Consider the following 23,329-nt stretch of genomic DNA (forward strand, 5'->3'; position numbering starts at 1 on the left):
ATTTGGATGTAGGCGACTGTCCAGGATTTTTGGGACTGTTGTGATAGGTCTGTAGTTGGTGGGTCTGGCTGGGTCCAGGGATTGTTTTTTCAAGAGTGGGAGAACCCACGATATGTTTTAGGTTACTGGGGACCGAGTTATTGATGAAAGATAGGTGAATACGTTTGGTGATGAAGGGGGAAAGCCCTCTAGCTGCGTCTTTTATGATCTGGGCGGGACAGCTGTCCCTTTTGCAATTCCATGGTTTTAAGGAGGTGATGCTTTTTTGAACTTCAACCGTAGTAACGTTCTTGAATGTGCAACCGTAGTAACTTTCTTCAATGTGAAGCCTGATCTGGTATTGTTGGGTGTAGGTAAGCCAGGGTTGGTGACCTTGTTATTGGAGAGTTGTTGGCGTTTGTCCTGAATTTTGGTTTGGAGTCCTGTGATTTTGTTAAGGGCGTTTTGGATGCTGGTGCACCAGGGTTTGTCTTTCGAGCAAGTGTTGGTGGTGAGTGGGGGGGGTTTCTAGTTTTTAGAATTTTAAATATTTCTTTAGTGGAGGACCCTGCCTGATCAATCCTGATGATGTATACATCTTTTTGGTGCAAATGATCTCACTTTTGTATAGAGGATATATTCGTGAGATTAGATTTGTTTTCTGCAGAGGGGCTGGTTTTCCATGCGAGTTGTGCTTTAGCTTTCTTTTTTGAGTAATTTAAGTTGTTTGAAGGTGACAATCAGTAGGTTTAAATCAGCGTTGGCTGGGAGAGCGTTGAGGATAGGTAGGACCAAGGTTAGGACTTCGGCAGTAATGTTGCGTTTGTTCCTGGTAGGACAGGCTGGTGCCAGGGGGCACTTTTTGGGTAGTACATGATTAATGTGGACCTCAAGAGGGATCAGGTGATTATCTGTCCATGCCAGAGGTTGCGGGTCCTTACAGGTTGTTTGCAGTTGTAAGTCGCAACCCAGTCAAGGATTTTGCCCTTTTAGTGGGTGGGGTGGACATGGAGTTGTGCGAAGTCATGTTAAGACATCAGCTAGGGATGCAGCATGTGCGTCATTCGGGTCCTGGTAACCAAGGTTAAAGTCCCCCAGGATAATCATTTGTGCTGAGGGTGGAGTTTTTAGCAATGAGAGATGTGAAGTCTTCTTTAAAGACCCCAGGGGGAACTGGGGGTCTATATATGAGGTGGAAGGTGATTGTACTTGTGGGGGAAGTTTGCAATTTGGCTGCGAGTATCTCGCAGGATGTGAATGACACCGAGGAGACTGATCTGAAGTCTAAGGAAGATTTGGAGATGATCGCTACGCCTCCTCCCCTAGCGTTAGGTCTATCAACTCTGAGGATAGAGTATTTGTCCGGGATTGCTAGCGATAAGTGCGGTCCAGACGCTTCAGGAAGCCAGGTTTCTGTTAAGGCTAGGAAGTCGAGATCATTGGTAAGAATGATGTCGGCGATTTCTGTAGGGTGGGCAGCAAGGGGTCTGACATTGAGTAGGGATCCTTTTAGTGGGGGTGGTATGGGCTTATTAGGTGCATTGTGCTTCATGCTGGTTTTGGTATTAGGTTTGGCATTAGGCCTACTTGTTGTAGTGGGGAGCCTGGTGCCTAGTCTGTCGTTGCGGGCTATGAAGTTAGGAGTGAAGGAGGAGGGGGTTGGGCCAGGAGGCTTGGATAGGGCAGGATGTTTAGTTTTCAGTGTGGTGTGGTTAGGCTTAGCTTTAGGTCTAGGTGGCTGTGTGTTGGCGTTGGATGGGAGGCCTGTGTTTACGGGGGATGTACATGTTTGGTGGCGAGTGGGTGGGAAGTTGGACAAGGATGGTAGGAATGGTGTGGGGCAAGGGATGGGGTGGTGTCTTGGACATCAGAGTTTGGCTAGGCCGTCCTTGTAGGCTATGTAACTTACCGCTGCAGGGCACGTTGTCCAACGTGATACAGAAAGGGAACATACGAGCGAACCAGGAGATCATGGTCTGGCTACGAGGGTGCGTAGTGCTGGAGGCTAGAGTTGTAGCGCTAGTTGGAAGAGCAACCCAAGCTACGACTAGCAAGTAGCTAGTTTGAGCTGGAAAGGGGGGTGGGGGGGGGGGGGGGAAGTCTATAGGGCAGTAACAATTCCGAGTAATACACTCAAGCTAAGGCGCAGAGGGGCAGCTTCTAGAGTTAGAGTACGATATTTAAGCTAAAAAGCAATGGGGCAACACCTAGATTCTAAATAATATATTTGGCTAAAATTGCAGTGGGCAATGCCTAGATTCAAAGTAGCACATTTGGCTAAAAATGCAAGGTGGCAACACCTAGATTCAGAGAAGTATAGTGTGTCTAGGGAGTGAGCATACATACTTAGCAGTCATAAAGGCGCACAGTGATGGGCAGAATGTGAGGTGGGGAGAGGCCCAGAGGTATGCTTAGTACTAGTTTCAGGTGTCAGTGCAAAGCTATAGGTTAGTTGCACAAAGCAGGTAACTAGGCAGAGCACGGGACCTTCTGCAGGCATCAGGTACAGCAAAATGTTAAGGTGCGGCAGTGGGCTGGGTGTTTGATACCAAAATTCTAAACATAGCATGTAATGGCAGTAGGCTAGGTGTTGCGTGCGAGTGAGAAGATACAGCATTAAACTTGGCACAGATTTCAAGACAGCCAACTGCTATGCCCTAAGTGCTAATGCTAAATGCAGATGTCTCGGCACGGTTGAGTTAGTTCAGTTAGGGAGTCAGGGCACAGGAATAAGCAGGATATACAGTACACGTGTTCAGGCACCACAGGGAGCTTGATGCTGCTTGATAATGAGGTACAGCGGTATGTTAGCAGATACGTAAACAGTGAGGTTGGGATACTTGGAGAAGGGACAGGCGGTGTGGTGGGTTAACGAAGAATGGCAGATAGTGTCACAAAGTTGTTGCACTTAAATTAAATGTTAGCGGCGTAGTAATACGCAGGCAGATACTATGTAGTGCAGCGTGATTGAGTAACGGTCGTCCAGTCACCGTGTGATGTTTGCACGATTGCACAGTACCTGGTGTGTTGCAATGGTTGACGACATCATGTTGCAAGATGATCCGGCACAGTGAGAGGGCAACATCCTAGAGGAGCAACACGAGACGTTTTGTTTCAGAGATTTGGAGGGGAGATGATAATATGAAGGGAGCAGGTACGAGGGTCTTATCAGTTGTGATGAAGCACATGTGCAGGACCCAGGGGGGAGTCGTAGGGCTTTCGGGCAGCGTTCCTGGCCCAGGCTCAGGTGGCTCACAACAGGCTCTGGACAAGGAGCCTTGGTGTGTGGCCTTGATTGGCAGAAGAGTAGTCGATGGGCCAATCAGGCCAAGCCTAGTCCCTTAGGAAGGTAGTGTGATCCGGCGAGAGATGGCAGTCGGCCATTTTGGAGTTGGTTTGGCCTCCACGAGGCTAATGGCAGCCAATACAAAAATGTGAATTACACGGCAGCATTCGTAGCGATCTGCAAGGTGTACTCTCCAAGCACCTTCCAGCGAAATATAGGCAACAATGCAGATATCGAATTTACTCGAGATGGCAGGCTGAAAGATGGGGAGTGGCGGACTGGGCAGCAGGGGGGGGGGGGGTTCATCCTTGGCCTCACCTGGGCTGGAGGCAGCACTGCTCCTGCAGTGGTGGGGGTCCTGTGCCTCCGGGATGTCACTCGAACTTTATCTTTTTACCTCTCTCCCGGTTATCATTCCATAGTCATTTTTCAAAACCCTGCATTCCATGGACCTGAGATTCGTCTGGAACGGTAAGTCAAGAATTAAATTTACCATCTTGCTTCTCCCCAAGCCCCAGCAAGGCTTTGTCCTCCCGGATCTCCGGCAGCATTATAAAGCAGCCCAGCTTAGGGATAGGCTGGAGCACCCGAGAGATGAAATGCGTACCTTCTGGACGTATATAGAGGATAGCCACACACAGACCCCAGAAAAGTAAGACCTTTTGTGGGCTTCGCCCAGAGATCTTCCAGACAAGGTTAGAAACCATCCGACGGCGTCTGTCCTTTGGGCTCAATGGAGGCGTGGTTCAGTGAACAAATCCCTCTCCCCCTGGCCTTCCCCCTGTCCTACCTGTGGGGCCCACCCATTGAGCTGGGTGAGCAGGGTTTCCGAGATAGCCAAAGATGGTCAGACATGGGCCTTGAACGTGCTGCCCAGCTGTTTCACCAGAACGCCTTTGAGTATGATGCTCTAGCTGAAGCCATGGGGGACCACCCGATGTCGATATTTGATTACCTTAGAGTAAAAGGGATTCTGACCAATCCAAAATAGTGCGAATCCTTTACCCTCCCCCTCAAACTCCTTGAGAAAATGTTAGTTGAGGCCACCTCGGGAAATGTATCTCTGTCCAAGAAATATCCCGTCCCGGGAGGATAACTCAACGGCAACATGCACGCCTTGGAAGCAAGACGACACAAAGCAACACAGGTTCGATCCCTGGGTCCGTGCTTAGAAACCTCTGGGTGTAAGTGTGTTATAAATACGCAAGAAAAAAAAAACAATTCCCGTAACAGCGCCTCGATGCCCGTTGGCTGTGTGAGCGCATTAAAAATGCAAATTACACAAATATATAAAGTCTTGGTCGTAGCGCAGCTTGAAGGCAGGCAAGGGTTCAAGCATTTTTGAGGCAGCGCTGGAAGAAACGACTTGGTCCACAATCCATGGGGCAATACTCTTGGGTTCTCTCTATATGTCAGCCATGGAGCACAACTACAATGTTCTACATGCTTGGCACCTCCCCCGGTCAGGCTAGCAAAAATGTTGGCAGTGTTGCCCCCATGTGAGAGAGAATGTGGGCAACAGGGGTCCTGGTTCCACATTGTGGGAATGCCCCTCTATTCAGATCTATCGGTCGGAACTCTTGAGCTGGATCAAGGATATAGTGGGCCTCTCCCTTCACTTACACCCTATTGTTCTCCCGTTTGGTATTCCCCGCCAAGCTTCAGACTTCCCCAAGGCTGTTCAGGCCATGTTGAGGGCGGAGAGTGCCTTCCAGGGTATAGTGGCTTGCTAAACAGCTATTTTCACTTACGAAAAAATGACGGCGCCGACCCATTATGATATGCTATCTCCCATGACACGATTAAGGCCTCCTACACGAGGCCTGTGGTACAATGAGACTTGAAGATTGCTCCGCTGAACTAGCCCATTTGATAGTTTTGTAAATCTCCCTCCTTCTCCTGCATGACTTCGCATTCTATGAAGCAAACTAGTCAGCCCGATGAAGGGTTATGGTCCCGAGTTTGTGCTATCTGTAAACCCATGGCCCAGTTGGGCCCCAATTGTGTTCGAGCGGGGGTTGAGGGGGAGGAGAAGGATAATATCGATTTGTGGTACGATTAGAACACCACTCACAGCAAAATGCTATAGTTTTTAAAAATGGCATTCTTACCGTTGGCAAATCCTACTACAGATGTCAGGATTTTTTATGGTGCCATTGCTGCTGGGGGACATGGCTTCCAAGATGGGATGATAGAGCCAATTTGTGTTCCTGCAATTGAAAAATTACAATAAAAAAATAATAAATAGTCGTACCCGATTGAGCGCACCAATGTTTGCACACTACACTCGTAGGCACACATAAGGGACCCAGGGTGCAGGGCCCTACTGGGAAATCTCCAAAGTTCCCTATAGGCCAGTCCACCCCAGCTGGCAGAGTGCACAACAGTCAGAACATACCTGGAAACGTGACTCAGTATAATATATTCAGTCAGAGAGAAACAAATAATAGCGCAAGAGAAAGAGCATTAGCTTGTATTTTTGACCCTTTCTAATAGTTGAGAAGTCCAGCCTGCTGGGATTCCAATCATTCATCTACATATCTTACATAGAATCCGACAAAGTAGTAACTCACCGAGCTTAACATCAAGTAATCGCCATGTAGCTTTTACTGCAGTTCGGTGACAGTGCCGACGTAGCAGCAGACTGCCATGGCAGACACGAGGGCCCCATGCAGGCGAAGGCCTGGCGCACACACAGCAGGACGATATACTTTAAATCACTTCTATGGCAGTGGTCCACCCAAAGTACTATTGGTAATGCAGCGATTTTAGTACACCAAGGGATGTATAGAGTCACTCTCTGTTAGATGGCTACCGGGGTAGCTCAGCAAGTTGACAGACCGTTGCTGAGACGTTATATGGAAAATATAGTTGTGTATTGATAGTTTCTTTTAATGTGTTTAAGGTTGAATTTAACCAAAACAAGAAATATATGCAAAATGTTTTGCAATTACTTATTTTAAAAAAGGAAGCGCTATAAAAATGTGTTTGGCCATGGGATGGGCAATGGGTTTGGGTATTTCTGCCTCTGTAGTGAAAACCAAAAGTTGGCAGCCACAAACTCAGTTTATTTTCCCCAATAACTGCCGTCAGCATAACAGACGCATTAACTTGCGACTAACCAGTTTGAAAAACCTATCTTTATAAATATAATCTGTGATAAAACACAAAGCAAGGGGCACACAAATTACAGAGTATTGGTGCTGTGCTCATACCAAAAAAAATAAAAAATAAAAAAATCCAAAGAAAACTAGTGAGCACAAGTTTCAACAGCGTGAGTTTCGAAATAACTTTTTTCCCCATTAACATGAAAATGTGCATTTGAACAACAATAATGTGTCCACATGTAGAATGCCTGCTTTCAACAGTGATCACCCCCCGGCCCGCCGCCACAAAGATGCTCATGGACCATTGATTTCTGTGGTGTCCCTTTCAGGACAGAAGAAAACAATGGGATGAGCAAACAGAGCCAGGAAATGCACGAGTGGCGGCTGGGGAAAGGAGCACTGTAGATTAGGTCACCGAGCCTCCAGTCTCCCTCTGCAAAGCAAAGGGGGGGGGGGCTTGGTAAAGCCTGGTCATGGCCGAGGCAGGCCGGGTCCCGAGATCCAGCTAGACATCTGATGCCGGATCTCGGCCCCGGCCAGAGCCGTCCCATGGACCGAAGGGGGTTTACAAGGCAGAGGGGCCAGTGTTGTACGATATCTGGTTCCCCCACAGCAGATTGCAGGAGCCAAGCACTCTGCCATGGGGGAGCCGGATTACAACACTGGCAAGGCAATGCATTCTTCCGTCCCTGCTAGCCTCCTTCAATCAAAATAAAGCAAACAACAATATTATGGTTAAATTGTTACCTGGCAGGAATTAAAAAGGTTGAAGACCTGTTTGAAGCAGAAAGGTGGAAAGCATTTCAAGAATTAAAAGTCAAATACAGCACATCTGACTGCACTTATGGTGAATATCGGAAACATGCAGCGAGCCTGCGAAAATGAGATAATTCAGACTTAATGAGTATCATTAAGAAAATAGGCACTCAAAAGAATATGGCATCAAAAAATGTATACTCTGTTAAGCAGGAATTCAGAGGGAAATAAGATCCTGACAGCATGGTCTGCATGCCTAGATGAAGAATTGATGCAAGGAAGATGGGAAGCTGTGTGGAAACATCCAGAGGATGTCCTTAAATATAGGAGAAAGAGCAGGTCAAATGAAGATATTGAACAGAGTATTTTGGACACTGGTTTGAATGCATTGGAGCACATGTTTTGGGAATGCTAGAAGGTGAAAGATTTTTGGAAAGGAATAACCGTGATGAACAGATTAGTGACTGGAGAAAAGGATTTTAACTTCGAGACACTGATCCTGGGAGAAGATTCAATCCTAGAAGAGTTAGGACATCACCACGTAACCTGGATCACGAAGAGAGCTTCAGCAGCAAAAAAGATAATATTGCGAAATTGGAAGTCGGGTGGTTACCCAAAACTGGACATGGATGGGAAGAAATGTATTCAATTTGTAACATTGAAAGAGTGGTGCCAAAAATGCAAAAAAGGAAGCCCTCAAGAAATTTGGGGGAGGGATTCCTAAATTTGAAACTGGATTAAGCTTGTTTCAAGAAGAGGAGAAAACAGAAGTACAATTTTCAGTATATATTTACTGAAATTGATAATTGAGCTCTATGGAGGTATACGTTTTTTTTTGGCCCCTTTTCTTGTTCCTTCTTCTCCCCCTTCCTCCTGGATCTTAGGTTTGGATTTCATAGCTGGTTGCGCGATTGGGGGAGGGAGATGGTTATGTTAATGTTGCATTTAGGAAGGTTACTTTCGTTATGTTGAAGTTATTGTATGTTAATTGGTCTATTGGAAAAAATTGAATACAGTAGTTTAAAAAAAAAAAGAAATAAAAATTAAAAATCAACTGCTTTCCTCTGCGAGCAGGTCACGTGTAGAGGTCATTAGTGCTATGGTAGTCGGGTTTGTTTTTTTTTGTAGAAATTATTGGTGGGAGGTTGGGCAGATTCTAAATGAAAAGGCGTTGGGGACGTCATTCCGCCGGTTTCTTGTCTACAAATGTGGGCAGGTATGCGCTCATTTTTGCCTTCACAACGAGTTAACTAATGAAGGGCAGACATTATGGCCTCTGCTATGGAAAAAGTGTGCTATGCCACATGTGGATAAAAATAAAATATGGGTTGTGCGAGAGATTATTAGCACGTTGATAATGCAATCAGTTTAAAAAGACGCTATATATAATAAATATGACTGAGGTATAGCCTGTGGTCGTGGGCAGTAGCCAGATTGTCTGGGTCATGGCATAAGGTCATGACACGGACAATCTGGCTACTGGCCATGACCGCAATGGACAAAAAATATATATATATTATATATATTACAGCCATGGTAGTATATGTACCATTCTGATTTTTTTTTGCAAAGTTTGGTGAGAATTGGTCCGGGGGTGGGGGGGGGGGGGACGGGTTTGCGAGAGGGCAAAGAAGGAGGGGGGGGTCCGAAAATTTCTTTTTTCCCCATAGACATAATGGGGGAAAAAAAACACTTTGCTCACGCCTATAGCCCAAACCGCTGGACGGATTTTCACCAAATTTGCGGCAGGAGCGACGGCTTGGTCCCAAAAGCGTTTTGTTAATTTGGTGAAAATCCGTCCAGTAGTTTTTTTTTAAATGACCAAAACGTGAGGCAAAAAATGTAGTGATATCTATGTCCGCTCTGCCGGCTCACTTCCCTGTTCGGTCCGCGGACTGGTCTCCAATTGGCCAGAAAAATTCACTGACTTTTGCAGGGTCCGCGGACATCGGGACGCACCCACCGATTGGCTGGTGGGAAAACGTGAAATGTGTCGGTTTTCCTGAAGCACCCGTCATCTTGGATTTGCAGACTTTTTTGGGGTCCTGACAGCAATGAAAACATTTTTTTTTAAAATCAGCATTTCACTTGTCAAACTCAAACAATCAATCTCTGGGGATGTGGGGGGGGGGGGGATGAGGATTGGATATGGCCATAAGAAGCCAAAAAACGGGTTGTTTCACCGCCCCCGAAAGTCCGAACACTCCAGATGTCCTGGGGTAGTGCTGTGGTGTTCGCGGACACTTCAGATGTACCTATCTGCACCTATTTCTGCATTACAGGGTTGGGGAAAACCAGTTTTTTGGATGGCTTACAACTGTTGCGCCATCCAATGCAACTGCATGTAATTTTGCAATATTATTCTAAAACTAATCCTGAATGTTTTTGCAAAGTTTTGCAGGATTCTGTCAAGAGGGGGCAAAATTAGAGGGGGTCCCAAAATATTGTAAAGTCATAAACGTGGTGTCATTTGACGAATCTGCACAACATATGGAAAAACTATTTTGGATCTAGATATAAATGGTTTTCTAAAGTTTGGTGGAATTTTCTCAAGAGGGGGCAAAATACGAGGGGGGGGGGTCTTATTATGCTATTTTACAATGTGGACAAAAGTCATACCTTTGGTGACTGAGGTATAGCCTGTGGTCGTGGGCAGTAGCTAGATTGGGTCATGGCATAAGGTCATGACGAGGACAATCTGGCTACTGGCCATGACCGCAATGGACAAAAATGGTTTTAAAGTGGCTATGTCTACCTGGGACGGCTATCTGGTAAAGTTATTCAAAGGTAGGATAGGTTTGAAAGGGAGAAAAAAAAAAGTGCTTGTGGTAATAGGTTCATAGGGTTTTGCAGGCTGCCATGGCAAGGGAAGAGGGGCTGTGTACGGAGCCCTGCCTTCTCTTTCCACGTTGGCTGTCTTGTAAAAGGATTTTCCTTCCTGCGGCGTCCCGCTATAGGAAGAAAAATCTATGTTTTAGCACCCTGGGTTCCCACTTTGTTTATATGAACAAGGAAGGACCAATCAGGGCCGGGGGAGGCGGGATTTGCAGGTCCAGGCCTCTTGGGCATTGACCTACATGGCAGCAGTGGAGTCAGCCGGAGCAGACAGCTAATTCATATCAGCCCTGTCCTAGCCGAGTACTGCTCACAAAACAGACATTAGCAGGATGTCCAAATGCTGTGGCGGTAGAATGGTGTCACCTCAGTAGCCACAATACAATAACATGGCTTATATTTACAGTTAATGTGCTACCAGGCTGACTAGGGTACACAATTATGTTCTGACCAGAGATGCAGAAGATTAAATAGCCGCATCTGCCTGTTGGAACATTGTGTTCCAGTAGCTGTCAGCAATAATGCCCACATGACCTTTGAACCTGCCCTGCGGCCACTGCAAAGCAGTAGCTGGAGATGCAAGGAAAGTGGTGGCAGCAAAGATACATAAAAGCACTATGCTTTTGGCATGGTGCATTACAAAAAAAAGGATGAGGGGTCTGGTTAGCAGCCCAATATTTCACAAACCTAATTATCTGCATCATTTTATTACTAAAAATAAAAAAGGTAAGGCTTTCAAATTTGCAGATGGCATTCTATCACACACAGTCAGACACTCTACTAAAAGTACTAGTTTAACAAGTGACTAAACTGCCAAAATAAGACATCCCTACAACTTACTGGACCACAACATCTCCCTCCTATCCCTGCAATTACTCTAAGGGTGAGAATGTGTGTCCTTTTCTGCATAGGAATGCATAACATCTCAGCACTTGAGGGGTTTTAAACAAGGAATTCTGAACACATGCATTTAAGCAGACACATGCATTTAAGCAGATACAAGCACAACCAGCCCCATCTATCCTGTTCCTCCCAATTCAATTCCCCATTAGTAGTTTTTCCTTCTTCACTTACATCTTTCCAGCACTTGATCTGACCGCAGACTTCGGTTTGAAAGCCTAGAGCATGGAGAATACCCAGGTCTCTAAGCAAGCCCCAGCAACAGAAAACTGTACACAAGTAACTGCACAGGAGAAAGGAGGATTCAATATGCTATCATGGGTAGGATCATTTGCAGCAGTAACCACCGCTAGCCAGACAGTGTCTCTAACCAGGCATCATGCACCAATACACACAGCACCGGTCCCGTTACTGGGCAGCCCCTAGTCTTCTGTTCTACAGAGAAACACCATACCACCTTATCTTTGATTGCACCAACATTGCCCCGCCCTTCCCCCGCCCTTTTCCGGTCAGCGCGACGCGCAGATGTTGCTCTCTCTACCTCTGCACATGGCGCCCGTCACCGCACCGGTTCACTTCACCGCCATCCACTAGTTAGCCCAGTGCTATTTTATACACCTTCAAAGTTGCAGAATTTCTTCTCTTTTACAACCTCTTGCTGCCTTCATGACTTCGACTTTTTAAACAAAAGATGAACAGTTTTTAATCTGATCACACTCCTTTATGTTTTTGGTGGAGTTAGGCAGTGAGCAATGCTATATGCCGGGGCTCAGGCACCGCTGCAGTTGGGGGTGGTGAAATGAGGCGACACTGCGTTGTGTTTATCAAGAAAAATATGTGAAATATAATTAGAAGGATTTGAAAACCCTTTTAAAACCATGTAATCCCTGGCTATTTTTCTTAAGTGTTTATTTTTTTTAATAGTTCTTATATATATTATGCAACCTGCAGGCTCCATCATTTGTACGGCGCACTGTCACCAATCGGAATTGGTGCGCAGGAGCTCAGGCAGATCTGCCCAAGTAAAAAAGGAAAAACTTCCTGGAATCATTCTGAAGTCATCCAGTGACTCCATCCATGGCTAGTTTAGGGAGATCATCCAAAACCATTTCGATGTATGTGTAGAGGCCACAATATTTAAATGCGAGGACTCTAGAGTTATCACAGAAACTTCTCCAGGAACTACTCCAGGATGAGGTCCGGTTACTTCCAGTGATGATCTTGTATTACTCCAGGGTGACCCCATGACAACTACATTGGTTTGAAATTGTAAAAAATTATTGCAGATCATGTTGTTTCCAAAAGATTTAGGAAAAGGGTTTTGATTCCTTGTGTGCAAGACGGGTGGTATTACTATAGGGCGAGTGTAAAGACTTAAGGATAGTTTACTAAAGAGAATTTGCAGCCATTACTTTCCATCTTTGCTAGAGCACTCAAATGTCATTAACTAAGTTAGAGGATTTAGTACACAAAACTACAAATCCAGCCCACAATGTCTGACCCAACCTGTAACCTCCCTCATTCCAGTTATCACCTCTGGTTAACATGGCATCACACCAAATAAACTCCCACTTACAAATCACTGCACTAAAATACACATTTTGTGACCTAAACAGACTCCATTAAAGTTCTACCTGCATGACAGACTGCCGATCATTTCACCCAATATCACTATGAGCAGCTAGCAATTAAGTTCAACCATTCACAACACCCATGAAAACATTAGCTGGCCCCCCTGCACCCCCTAACAGAAATCAAAATCATATACCATTTACAAGTTTGGCACTAACCTACCAAATCACCAGATCAACTACACACAAGAGTACTTGCATCTTCAGTTTCACATAGCAGTGCGTGAGCTATAATTACCTTGTTGATTAGTAGCAGGGGCTGAAGTAGCAACCAAACTCTGTTGTAGGGATGCTCCAATTCCATTTTGTAGGGATGCTCCAATTCCATTTTTTTTAAAGACCGCAATCTGAATGATTGCGCAGGTGTGTGGGAACGTGTAGGTGTCACTTCCCTGTCCAAACAGGCATGACCTGTTGAGAAGACATGGTGATATAGTGGAGCATGTCAAATTAGATCTGTCCGACAAAACATCTGTAACAGACAATTGACTTATTTTATAGTCCAATATTTTGTAGTTGTTGCACAGCTACATCTTTGGGAACTGCAACATTACACCAAGACATCTGACAATTTAGTCTTTCAATTGTCCAGGTGAAGTAAGAGGCAGGTTCTGAGGAAGGAATGAACAACACTAGCCATCCCTTCCAAAAGACTTAGGTTTTCAAGCTTTTGTGAACAGCCATTAATATGTTTTGGAACAGTCAGTTTCCACCCATCAGCTTTTACAATATAATCCCCTTGTTTTTTTCACTGCATCTTCTTATAGTTCACTCAAGATTCCACCAGTACCTGCTTTTACTACCTTTCTTTTTAAAGCCTCAATTAGTCCTTCTGCATCACCATATGTTTTCAATATTTCGTCAAATGTTTTCTGTCAGGCAAGTTGAAACTTCATAATGTGACTACCAATACAACAAACATTTTGCTTGAGCTGCACACTGGGGTAAGTGACTGCCCTAAGGGCGATACGATCGGTCCCCTTGGATTTTTGCTTATTCTTGCTCTCCTTGGCACTTTCACTCCCTCCCTCCCCACAACTCAGTCTAGCTGCACACATACCCTGACCCTGGACTACGGTCCACGAGGGCTTTAAACCCATAGCGCATTGCCAATAACAAGATAAAATCAGTAGACCATCTATACTTTAGAGTTACTCTAGAGGAAAAATATGCAGTAAAAGTGGTGGGCAGAAGGGACGTCAGATGTACCCTCCACCCTAGGGATGTACGGTATACCGTTAAAGATACCGTGAACCACTTAATTGAACAAAAATAACCATCACATTGTTTATACCGGTATACTGTCTATACCGTTAAGTGTGCTTTTCAATCTGATTTGGAAAGGCTGCAGTAAGCAAGTGCGGCGCAGTCTGTGTCTTGCACTGTTGGATGTGCCATCTGCCACGCAGTATCAGTTGGAACAGTTTTTAATGCCATTCCATAAACCACACGTGCCCGACACAAAATCAGTATGTTAGCAATAGGAAGAATAAATACAGTGCCAAGAAGGAAAAGGGTTTCTTTGGGTTGGCGGCTTTGGGGTTTATATATTTATAATGGATAATGTTTGCTAAACATATGACAATGGGGGATTTCCGTGGTTCTATCATTGAATTTACATATAATAAGTCACACTGCGGAATTCACTCATCGGTGGGTATTCCCCCACTGCCAAAGGGTAAGATGTCTGTGATTACTGAACACCTTTTGGCCCTCAAGTAAACTAAAAGGCTGTAACGTAAAGAGCGTGCGTGTTTATGTGCATGCGCACAAGCGTATACTACCATCAGCCTCCATTGATCTGTGGCATGCAGGCTATAAAGATGGCAACATGTTCATCTTCACCATTAGCCAGTGGGGGAGCTAAAAGCTTAAATGACCACTTAAGAAAAGCTATTCAGTTTGCTTTGCCAGTCGCAGCAGGGCTCCTCCTCCTCTCTCCACAAGTGTGTTTGGTGGAAGCAAAGGGTGGCATTTCAGTAGAAAGTATGTTGTAAAGCCCAATTCTGGCCCTGGGTGCCTGTTTTTGTTTGTGATGAAAAATCTGACAATTTATGACCTTTTTAGAAAATATTTGTTAAGATTGGATTACTCCACCTGCTATACCGTCATTTGGCAAGAAGGTTATCGTACAGTCATAAAACTAATACCGTGACAACCCCCCAAAAAACAAATAGATGAACAAAACAAAAAAACCAAAAAAAAAATACACATTGCTTATTTGACTAGAAAAGCCCGACTGCCTTGAAATCCTTTTCTTCACGTATTTCTCTTCTTTCTTCAAGACCCTCTATCAGCCATTCACAATCAACTTCACCGGGAATTGCCATACGCTCAAGTTGCCCATCCTTTCAAATACACAGAATTGTCAGAATCAAAAGATAAAGAGTGCCATGATAAGTTATTGCTTAAAAGAAGAAAAAGTAAATTTAGTATGCACCAAGTATTTGTGAACCAGTTCTGTACCCAAAACCATCAATTTATAGTGGTCTTGCTATGGATGTTCCTGCCTGATGTGTCCCGATTTGTGAGTGAAGCGTCTCTTGGTGCTTCATAACTTCCTCCAAGACTTCACCCATTGTGGCTTTAACTAGTTGCATCTGCTCGCTAATAAAATTAGAGGTGGGTGTTCTGGAGAGGCAATACGTTCTTAACTGCAGAGCTCTTGTACCTACAATGCTGCAGTCATTGTGCGTGTCCTTTAAAAGACAAGCACCCATTTCAGTTTCATAAATATAACCATAGAGAATCCCAGCTTTCAGACAGCAACATGTACAGGAAACGATAGGGACCAGAAAAAAGGAGGGTATGCAGGGACAGAACCCATGACCAAAGCAATCTTTGTGGTTTAAGGGTCAGGGAGGGGCAGGGGATGGGGGGAGGGGACAAAAGTAAATATTAGGCCTTTGCTAATAAACATCCAGAAAGGTCAGATGTCTCCCCACGCCCCAATAAACGTTGCTACTGTGCCATAAATGATGCATTACAGCTGAATTAATGCAGCACCGATAGCAATGGAAAATTAAAAACTAAATTCATGGGTACATTTTGCAGAGCCATGGTTTTTTACATGTGCCTCGGCCAGATACATGTAGATAAATTACTTAAGAGGGTCGGGTGCACATATCTGAGGAAGGCATGGACCCATTTGTGCAAAACATTGTGGGGGCACTGGAGCAGCCACAGCATTAAAGCCAAAGGGGGCAGCCAGTAGGAGCATTTATCCCCTACTTGGTGACGGTTTGAAAGTGATCAGCCTGATCAGTAGAACAGTCATTGTGTGGAACTGGAAAGGAGTTGCCCCGCCCACTAAAAGGGGGCCTCTGTATCCTGAACAGCTAGGGTGCTGTTAAGGCAGCGGCCTTCAAACTGCCCCCTAGTGGGGGGCTTGAAGGATTATGGTTACCGTTTTGAATAGAAAACAAGCATTTGTGGTGGTGGTGGGGGGGGGGCAGAAACTATTTTACTCAATGGGGGCCTTCGGACAAAAAGACTTGAAGAGTTCTGCCCGTAGCATTTGAGTGTAGATGCTCTGGCCTTGGCAAGCACCTTACAATCCGCTGGGAGGTCGTAGCCCCCAAACTCGTGCAGCAGGAGCCAGGCCTTCAGGTTCAGCGATCCTGGGTCGTGGTGCAGAATCGCCCTTTCTTTCCTGGCAAGAAGATATGCGACTGCCGGAAGCTTGACTGGAGGGAACGCTGACATGTCCAGAAGGTCTGGGTAACATATCTGTCTCGGCCACGCCGGTGCAACGAGGATTATCCTGCACCGGGACCATCAGAGTTCGAAGAAGCAACGGAGGGAATGCATACAGAAACAGGCCGTCCCAGGGGAATGAGAATGAGTCGACCATGCTGCATGGCTGGGGAAGCCTGCTGGCGAACCTCCGGCACTTGGTGCTCGTCGCAAACAGATCGATCTGGGATTGCCCCACTTACTTGGTCCCGTCGAACTTCACTCGTGGCAAGAGCGCCGCTCCCTGCCAGCGCCATAGGTCCTGCGCCTCTTTGGAGAACGCCAAGGATCTGGACGTCCCTGCTTCCTGATGTAGAACATCGTGGTGGTGTTGATCCGTGAAGACCCGTACCACCTTGCCCTTGAGGGACGGCAGGAAAGACCGGAGGGCCCAAAACACTGCCCGCAGTTCCAACACAATGTGCAACGTCTTCTACTCTGGCAGCCACAAGCCTCTTGCGTGAAGACATCCGGTGTGCGCCCCCCCATCCTTACAGAAAGGCGTCCGTCGTGACTGTCTCCTGATGAGGTGGGGTCTGGGAAACAGCACCCGCGGAAAGATGTGCACGTACTCCCCCACCACTATCGCTCGACAGAAAGTCTATATGAGAGTCTAATCTTGTCCTCGAAGCTGCCCGACACCTGAATCCAACGGGCATTGAAGAACTCCTGCAGTGGACGCATCCGTAGCCTGCACAGCCGAATGAGGTATATGCATGACGACATGCCGAGCAAGGACTTGATGGACCTCACTCTTGCGATCGTCTGGGCCAACAGCTGTTGCACCTTGCCCAAGATGCCCACGATCCTCTGACTGAGGCACTAGGCACGACAGCGTTGAGTCGGGATCCCAGAAACAGAGCATCCAGCAGGACTTTTAATAGTTCACCGAGAATCCCAGATCCTTTAGGAGTTGGACAGACCTCGCTGTGTGTTCGACAGCGATGTCTATAGAGCTTGCCCGTATGAGCCAGTCATCCAGGAACGGGTACACGTGGATCCCTCGTAGACGCAGCTGTGCCGGCTCCAGGCACTTGGTGAAAACTCTTGGCACTGACTTCAATCCGAAGGGAAGGGCCTGGAACTAGTAATGTTGCCCTTGAACCACGAAGCACAGAAACTTGCTGTGGCCCATGGGGATGTGAAAATAGGCACCCTCCAAGTCCAGCAACGACAGAAAATACACCTCTTACAGCTGTCCTAGCACATGCTGAAGAATCGCCACCCAAAGCTTTTGCAACTTGATGTACTTGTTCAGACGGCAGAGGTCTAGGATAGGCCTCCAACCGCCAGTCTTCTTGACGAAGTAGTAACAAGAGTACACTCTTGAGCCTCTTTGGGATGACCTCCATCGCACCCTTTTTTTAAGCATGGCCCGCACCTCCAGCTGAAGCTGGGAGATGTGTTTTTCCTGCCGGGCCACTGGTGGTAAACTCCCGGGTGTACCCGGGGGCGAGAGCATCCAGCACCCAACTGTCGGTGGGGATGGTCTACCACACGCTGATGAAGTTCGCCAGCCGGCCTCCCACCGGGGTACACAGGTGGGGGCCCAACGTCACAGCCGGTTCAATCCTGTTCCGCCCTCGAAGCGCCACCCTCCAGATATGGCGCAGCCCCTGTAGGTCTCTTGGACCGACGAGTGGGAGGGTTGATGGTAGGACGAGGTACCTCCACCGAATCCTTTGGAAGAACCATGGGACTTGCTGACGGAAGTCCGAAAGGAAGGTAGTCGCTGTTCTGGGGGCAGTGGACACGCAGGGCTTAGCCTTATGTTGGGCCCCCGTGGGAGGAACGCCCTCAAAAGGTCTTAGAAGACTGCTACGGTTTCTTCTGGGCAGGGGAGGCATGCTGCCAGGACTCACCCAGAGCAGGGGCCTTAGCCTGCAGCCACTCGTTCAGGCGCCTGCGTCGGTGCGGGGCACCATGTCCTGACAAAACGTACATTCATCCTCAATGCGTGTCGGGTCTGCATGCAGACAGTAAGGCACAGGGAGTGCCCGTTGTCCGAAAAGATGTTCCGCAGCCTGGACAAATTTTGAACAGGGGTGCAGAGCCCTTCTTATCCGCCATGTCCACGCGGCATAGGCCATGAAGAAGCGTCTGGAACCCTCCAAAAAGGTACGACAAAATTCGCCCTTAAGGGGCGCTGAAGAATTTGAAAAATGGGTCCCCATCAATCGGAAGGTAGATCGATGGAGCTTGAGGCTCGATTGACCCAAAACAATTAATAAAAATAAAACTCTTAGAAAGAGCGCAAAATGCTGTAAAAGCCCGAGTGCTATGAACGAGGACTCCCACCATTTGAACATGCGGTAAAAATATGAAGATGGCTGTCAGAGGAGGGGCTTGGGTAGAAGGCAGTCATTGACTGGGGGCCAGTATGAGCCAGAGACCAGTGATTGGAGGAGAAAGACAGTTCAGAAGTTAAACTGATTTTTTCCTTTACAGAGGATTCCCCACCGACAACTGGGAATATTCATGAGCATGTGAATCCATGCCAGACCCCATACAGGAGGAAGGTATATTTCTCGGCTGCACCGTCACTAAGCATTACCCGGTTGACAGCGAGAATTGTTGGCAGAATTACTTTCTCAGCATCTGTAAAGGGCTTTTTGTTTTTGCCCAGTTAATGTGGTTAAGAAGCTTTAAGAGCATTTGCAGGTACTGAGGGAACAGTTTTAACAGTGTGCTTCTGCATGCCCTGCAGCTGCTGCACAAACAAACCCTGGGTCTTCGTAGCTAAATCGGCCTGTTTTGTTTCCAAATCCTGCCTTAATTGTGTTGGCTTCAAGCTTGCTAATGTAGCACCACATGCCATACACAGCCGCTTAACTTGTCCAGCAACTGCGATCCAGGTGAACCCAAAGTCCAAATGACATGCATTACTTACCGTAAAAGCATTTCTGATGATTGTATCTGCTTAGATTCACATGCTGTGCATATGGTCCGACAGCCAGTGGTAACCGCAGAGTAGTGCATCTGGTCTTTCGGGGACCGAAAGGGGGCGTCGGCATAGGCGTGTGAAACACTATCCCTATTGTGACGTGTGTAGTACCCAAAATCTCACGCGCCGAGGTCCCTCCGATTGTATTTTTTCTGCCATGAGGGAGCCCAAGGCTATAGTGAGTACATGAAGAGAGAAAGTAGTAAGACGTCTATGTTCCTCCACCCCGAGCAGGGAGGGCGCATGTGAATCTAAGCAGATACAATAATCAGAAATGCTTTTACGGTAAGTAATGCATGTCTTCTGATGCTTGTTAATCTGCTTAGAATCATATGCTGTGCATAGACTAGCGCGCGGTACCTGGAGTTGGAGGTGGGCTGTGAGAAGGAACAGTAGAAAAAAAAAAGATGTCTTAGTACTGCTTGTCCCACCTGAGAATCAGACCTAGAATGAGTGTCTAGGCAATAGTGTTTTGTAAAGGTGTGTACAGAACTCCAGGTTGCCGCTTTGCAAATGGACTCTAAGGGAACATTAGCAATGAATGCTATGGATGCCCCAGTGCCTAGAGTAGGATGTGCTCTAGGCTTGAAGGGCAGTTCTCTCTTTGCAAGAGAGAAACATAGTGTGATGCATTTGACAATCCACCTTGATATTGCTGATTTAGAGACAGGATCCCCTTCTCTACCAGCTGCCACTGAAACAAAGAATTGTTTAGTTTTCCTCAGTGGTTTAGTTCTGTCCATGTAGAACATAACTGCCCTGCGCACATCTAGGGTGTGAAGGCTTCTTTCGGCCATGTTAGTAGGTCTCTGGAAGAACATGGGTAGTTCGAATGACTGGTTCACATGGAACTACGAAATACATTACGGTGCAAATCTGGGATGTGTGCGCAGAACTACCTCATCTTTGTGGACTGTAACAAAGGGGTCCAAAACCAAGAGGGCCTGTAGTTCGCTAACTGTTCTGAAAGAAGTGATAGCTACTAGAAAGGCTGTCTTGTAAGTCAGGTCTTTCAGACTAGCTTTATGCATAGGCTCAAAAGGGGGTCCCATGAGCCTGGTTAAAACCACATTTAGATCCCACCCAGGGGCTGGGTGAGTGACGGTGGGGGGGGGAATACATTCTTTTAACCCCTTCCATAAAGGCTTTAATCACAGGTATTTTCCACCACGACACCTTCTGCTGTGACGTGGTGTAGGCTGACAACGCCGCTAGGTGAACGTTTAAGGAATTGAAGACTAACCCAGGGACCAACAGATGGGTTAGATATAACACAATGTGTGAAGGCGAGCTATTGGTGGGATTGATGCCTTTGGAACGGCACCAGATGACAAAACGTTTCCATTTGCTGGCATAGCAATAACGCGCATTCGGCTTTCTTGCCTCCCTTAGTATGTCCATGCATCTTTGAGGGAGTTGCAGATGTCCAAACTATGACTTCAGGAGCCAGGCTGCTAAGTTCAGAGTTTGTGGGCATGGGTGCAGAGTCTCCCCCCTGTCCTGAGACAACATGTTGTAAGGGCAGGGCAGCTTGACTGGTGGGGAGCGGGACATTTCCATCAGGTGCGTGAACCAAGGCTGGCGGGCCCACATGGGAGCCACCAGAATTATGGTGACTGGTTCCTGGTGCATCTTGTGTACTGTCTTGTTCAGAAGTGGAGTCGGGGGAAAAGCATAGACAAATTTCCCAGACCAAGTTATCCAGAGACCGTTCCCCTTGTATCGGTTCTGGGGGTACCTGGAGGCGTAATCTTAGCATTGGGCGTTCTCCTGAGTAGCAAACAGGTCGATCTCTGGAAACCCCCATTTTGCAAAGACGTTGGAGTTGTGCAGTCGCCATTCGTACTCTTCTGGCAGAGGAAAATCTCTGAGTACGTCTGCCAGAAGATCGAGTTCCCCTGGAACATGTTGGGATATCAGGAACATCTTGTGTTTGAGAGTCCATATCCAAATGTTTAGGGACAGCTTGGATAGCCCTGGAGAGTGAGTGGCCCTTGTTTGTTCAGGTAATACATTGCTGTTGTGATGTTGGTTAGGACCAGCACGGTCTTCCCTTGCAGTTGCTCCTGAAAGGCTTTCAATGCTTTGAACACTGCTAGTAGCTCCAGTAGGTTTATTTGGTTGGACGCTACCCCCCACCCCGTGAGAGATGCGTCTGTCGTGAGTGGCTTCCACTGCAAAAGTGGTGAAGGTTTTCCCCTTCAAGAGGTTCTCTCTCGACCACCACTGCAAAGAGAGAACGATGGCTGGCGAGACAACTAACAGATCTCCCCATTGTCCGCTGGCCTGACACCACTGGCTGTTGAGCCACTCTTGCATGGGACGCATGCACCATCATCCCTAGCAAACGCATAGCTGGGTACCGTCACTTCTCGACTGGATACATACTGAGGAACGAGAGCGCTAGTTCTGAACCCTCTCGCTGGAATGGAAGGCTAGACCATCTTCCGTAAGAATTAGAGCCCCCAGGAACTGTTTTACTTGTCTGGGGACTAAGCTGGATTTCTTTTCGTTGATAAAAAAAATCCCAGGCTAGGTCTACTGTTTCTTGGGTATTCGAAAAACAAACGTCGAACGAGTCCCCCCGTGATAAACCAAACGTCAAGGTAAGGGTAAACTGGAACTGAAAGTCTGCGCAGGTGTGCCACTGCCAGGACCTTGGTAAACACCCGTAGCGCCGAGGCTATGCCGAAGGGGAGTACCTTGAACTGGTAGTGTTTGTCCTGAATCACGAACTTTAGGAATTTTCTGTGCGCTGGCAGCATTGAAATATGAAAGTATGATTCTTTCATATCCAATGTTGTCATGAAGTCCACCTGTTTTAGCAATGGGATCACCTCTTGCAGTGTTACATGAAAAACTTCTGGGGCTTTATTAACTTGTTCGCTGGGCGCAGGTCTAGAACAGGACGCATGGCGAGATCCTTTTTGGGTACAAGGAACTACACTGAATAGATACCCTCGTTTACCTGAAGAATCGGGACGGCTTCCATGGCGTCCTTTCCCAGCAGCGCTTCCAACTCTTGGACCAGGATCTGCAGATGTTCCGGTGAAAGGCGTCGATGTTTTGGCGGTCTGAACTGTGGAGGTCGGGCCAATTCTATGCAGTAACCGTGGGCGACCGTCTTTAAGACCCACTGGTCTGAAGTTATCCCCTCCCATGCCTTGAGGAAAGATGTTAGTCGCCCCCCCCCGACCGGGGAGACATGGGAGGGGACCTGGACTTGGTGGTCATTTCTGACCCGCAGTTGACGCTCTTCTGGAATTGGAGCCTCTGCCGCTATTCTTTCTGCGCTTCTGACCCCTCTGGGGGTAGCAAGTGGGGCTTGCAGCAGGTTGACTTGAGTTGAAGTTGCCCGTGCCGAAATTGAGCGGCGCAGGCTTGTCCTCGAAAGGACCGCCGAGAATTGCTGCCCCTCTGTGAAGAGGGTTTCTGGGAAATTTGGTGCATCGAAATAGTCTCGTGCTCCATCTTGGCTGTCTCCAACGCATCGTCTACCGCCTTCCAGAAGAGGGTCGGCCTCTTCGATGGGTTTGTTGATAATGGATGCCTGGGTCTCAGGCCTGAAGCCCGACGTGCGCAGCCACGCGTGCCTCTTTAGGAGTTCCCTATGCGAGAGACCTGCCTGCTGTCTCTGCGGTGTCCAGGGTATTCTTTACCACATTCTGATTGGCAAGTTTGCCCTCCGAGACAATGGCGAGAAGCTTGGCTCTGGTTGGTTCCGGAACCTCTCGAAGGCCTTCCTGGAGTAGGTTCCATTGGGCGTCGACGTAGCTTGCCAGTAACGTTGTGTTATTGGCAATCCGGACGGTATAGGCCGCCGCCGACGTAACCCGTTTGCCTAAGGCGTACAACCTTTTGGACTCCTTGTATGGGGGTGACTCACCCGTGGCAAGGGGAACCCCTGCTCTCTTGCGAGTGTTGGTCACCACCAGCGAGTCTGGGATTGCGTGTCCTTTGATATAAAGCCGGTCGGTGGGGGAGGGTCAGAAAAGCTTTTCGACCCTTGGGTTCACAGCCCTAGTCTGAGCGGGTGTGAGTAAGGAAGGGGCCAGCCGTCTCTTTACAGAGCTCAAGGGAGGGATAGACTGGCTTGCCGGAGGCTTTTCATTAATGTCCTCCGCAAAATCTTGTTCGGGCAAGGCTTCAAGCGTGG

General features: G+C 47.3%; 1 long non-coding RNA gene across 12 annotated transcripts in view; it reads right to left on the reverse strand.

The window, feature by feature from the left end:
- LOC138491664 (uncharacterized) overlaps positions 1 to 23,329 on the reverse strand; it is a 47,437-nt gene that overhangs the window by 17,240 nt on the left and 6,868 nt on the right. For 7 of the 12 annotated variants that reach the window (XR_011276062.1, XR_011276064.1, XR_011276059.1 and 4 more), the window contains 2 exons: positions 12,733 to 12,905; positions 5,377 to 5,475 (listed from right to left, as the gene is read on the reverse strand). The exons of 1 other annotated variant lie outside the window; for it this stretch is intronic. This is a non-coding gene — a long non-coding RNA (uncharacterized lncRNA). The remainder of the gene's footprint in view (positions 1 to 5,376; positions 5,476 to 12,732; positions 12,906 to 23,329) is intronic. 4 more of the 12 variants (XR_011276065.1, XR_011276060.1, XR_011276068.1 and 1 more) reach the window with 2 other exon arrangements.

This window comes from Ambystoma mexicanum, chromosome 10 (assembly GCF_040938575.1).
Source record: "Ambystoma mexicanum isolate Mex_15411 chromosome 10, UKY_AmexF1_1, whole genome shotgun sequence".
NCBI classification, from domain to species: Eukaryota; Metazoa; Chordata; class Amphibia; order Caudata; family Ambystomatidae; genus Ambystoma; species Ambystoma mexicanum.